The sequence below is a fragment of the Octopus bimaculoides genome, chromosome 4, assembly GCF_046866305.1.
Source record: "Octopus bimaculoides isolate indiv1 chromosome 4, ASM4686630v1, whole genome shotgun sequence".
NCBI lineage: Eukaryota > Metazoa > Mollusca > Cephalopoda > Octopoda > Octopodidae > Octopus > Octopus bimaculoides.
In genome coordinates this window covers 50569800-50572716 of record NC_142931.1, presented here as the reverse complement: position 1 = coordinate 50572716, position 2917 = coordinate 50569800, and the positions used below count along the sequence as shown (strand labels likewise).

The 2917-nt window shown below is 36.7% G+C and overlaps 1 protein-coding gene across 1 annotated transcript in view; it reads left to right on the top strand.

Moving 5' to 3' along the window:
* The first annotated feature begins 1420 nt into the window (after positions 1–1420).
* Positions 1421–2917, top strand: part of LOC106881250 (solute carrier organic anion transporter family member 4A1) — a 187966-nt gene continuing 186469 nt past the window's right edge. Inside the window, exon 1 of the mRNA XM_052967048.2 lies at positions 1421–1620. The gene's annotated coding sequence lies outside the window, so the exon portion shown is untranslated. The remainder of the gene's footprint in view (positions 1621–2917) is intronic.

The window sequence follows — 2917 nt, the reverse complement described above, 5'->3', positions numbered from 1 at the left end:
TTCTGCTGCTGCAGCTACGACTACTACTGCTGCTGTTACTACGATTATTACTACTATTACTGCTACAGCTACTACTACTACCATCACTATTACTGCTGCTACAACTTCTACTGCTGCAACTATAACAGTAACAACTACTACTACTACTACTACTACTACTACTACTACTACTACTACTACTACTACTGCTGCTGCTACTACTACTACTACTACTACTACTACTACTACTACTACTGCTGCTGCTGCTGCTGCTGCTGCTGCTGTTGTCCTGAATCGTCATAAATGACAGACATTAAGAGAGAGATAGAAAGAAGAGATGAAAGAAAAATATGAAGAAATTAAATGAATGAGTGAATGAGTGAAATGGTGACAATGAAAAGGAGACTAGGTGAAGCTTCTCGAACAAAGAAGAAAGATACAAAAGAAAGAAATAATGCAAGAGAAAAACAGAAAGCATGAAAGTGAAAGAGTCAAGGGAGTGAGGATAGGAGAAAGAAAGAAATATAGTGCGAATGAAATTAATAAAAGAGAGGAGAAGAGAATGATGACAAAGTGTGAAGCTGGATGATGAATACGAAGAGAAGGAATTGGGAATATAAAGGAGAGGGAATGAATGAAAGGAATGAAAGAAAGAAAAGAGAGAAATGAAAAATATATTTAAGGTTAATATAGAAGGGTAATAGAGAATGATTAAAGAGAAAAAGAAGGAGAAAGTGGAAAAGAAATGAAGGAAAGTGTGAAAGAAAATGAAAGAGAATGTAAGATTGTGGGTAAGATATGAGAATGAAGATCAGAAAGAGAAGAAAACAAATGATAGAAAAAGTGAAAATAGTGAAAGAAAGAAGGAGAAAAGGAAAAAGAAAGATGGGGTGGATTATGAAGGAAAGAAAAGAAGAAAAGAAAGAGTAGTTATGGTTATAGGAAAATGAATGGATGAAAAGGAAAATTAGAGATTATAAAAGAAGAGAAAGGACGCGGAGAGGACGAATGTGTGAGAGGGGAAGAGGGTGAGTGAAAGAGAAAGAGAGAGAGAGGGAGAGAGAGAGAGAGAGAGAGTATAAAAACAAAAGTAAAAGGAGACGAGACGAAGAGAATATATAATGAATGAAAGAGGTGGAAGGGAGGGGGGGTCGATAAGGGAAAAGTGACGACAGAAAAGATGAAGGAAAGAGAATGGCAAAAACGAGAAATACGAGATTGGGAGGAGGAAGAGGGGTGGGGGTGGGGTAAAGAACGAAGAGAGAAAAGCTAGAAGTAAAATAAAAGAAAAAACAAAAGGGAAAGGAAGAGTGAAACAACAAGGGAGGGAGGGGGAAATGAATAATCGAGGGGGAAGGGGGAGAGTGAAAGGAAAGAGTAGAGCAAAGAGTAGAGGGAAAGTAATATGTATGTGTACGTGTGTCTAATGTGTGTGTAACTGAAAAGAAGGTGGTGGTGGTGGTGAGGATCATAGCGGTGTTGGTTTGTGTTTTGCCACCGAATCAGCTAAGAGTTTTTCTCTCTCTATTCTAATACGGACGTTACAAGACGAAGCGTAAGGCAAAAGGCAGCCAGTCGCTCGACGGTTTTACAACGGCACTGGCTTGTATCAACCCCAGTAGTAGTAGTAGCAAAGCTAAGGTGAGTTTGTGTGTATGTAGCAATACATATACATACATACATACATATATATATACGCATACACGTTATGGATTTGTGGATGTGTGCACGTATATATATATATATATATATATATATATATATATATGTATGTGTGTATGTGTGTGTATGTATGTATCAACGCATGTGTGACTTTTCTTAGTTTCCTCGTGTAACATGTACTAACCATATATATATTTATTATACGTTTGCATTACATATATCTATGTATTTGCATGGACATGCGTTTAAATTTACATACGAGAGAAGAAGGGAAAAAAAGGTGCTAAAAAGCGTGTAGTTGAATGTCTTCGTACTAAAACAGTTAACATAGTTATATTATACAATTGTAAAGATAAATAAGCATTCAAAACACTTAAAGCATAAGCAGAATGGTACAAGACTATATTATAAAGAAACTGAAGCTTCAACCCATGATTAAATATTACAGCAAATATATATATATATATATATATATGCGTAAGAGCACGTGTGAGTTTAAGTATATATGATCTACGTGTATATGTGTGTACACGGCTAGGTCCCATGTGTCCATAATGATCTGCTGCTGCTGATATACATATATATATATGTATGTATGTATGTATGTGTGTATGTATGTATATAATAGTGTGGTTGTGTTCAGAGATAGATGGATGGCTGTTGCGGCATGTGGTGGCGTGTATTGCAAAGCTCAATGATTTGTAACGTTGTAACGCTGTACGACAGTGAGTATTTACACGTACACACATACGTATACAGCAGGCGGCACGTTATTACACACCCCTCGTCGGTCGTGTGTCGTTGTTACCACTAATTGCATATTTCCTTCCAATTTTGTCTGTCTAAAATCACTCGCACGTCAGGCTATGGCTGCTCTGTAGTATAGTCATCGTGTTTTGTGTACTTCAGTCTTATCTATCTATCTATCTATCTTTTCTCTCCCTTCTCTCTCCGTATACACACGTGTGAGTGTATTACTTCAATTCTTTACAGTTTATTCAGTCTTATTTTCTTGTATATCTCTACGCACACGTGTCTGTATGTGTGAGTGTGTGTGTGTGTATATATATATATATATGTGTGTGTGTATATACACACGCACACAGATATATAGTGTTTATGCGGTGGTGGTAGTGCTTGATATCTGTGCGTGAGTGCTTGTGTGTGTATATGTGTGTAGTTCATTCAAATTCTCTGCATCCATTCATGTAACGTTATATTCATCTAACAAACAGTCTATTTGTCTGTCTATCTTATTTATCTATCAATCAGTCTA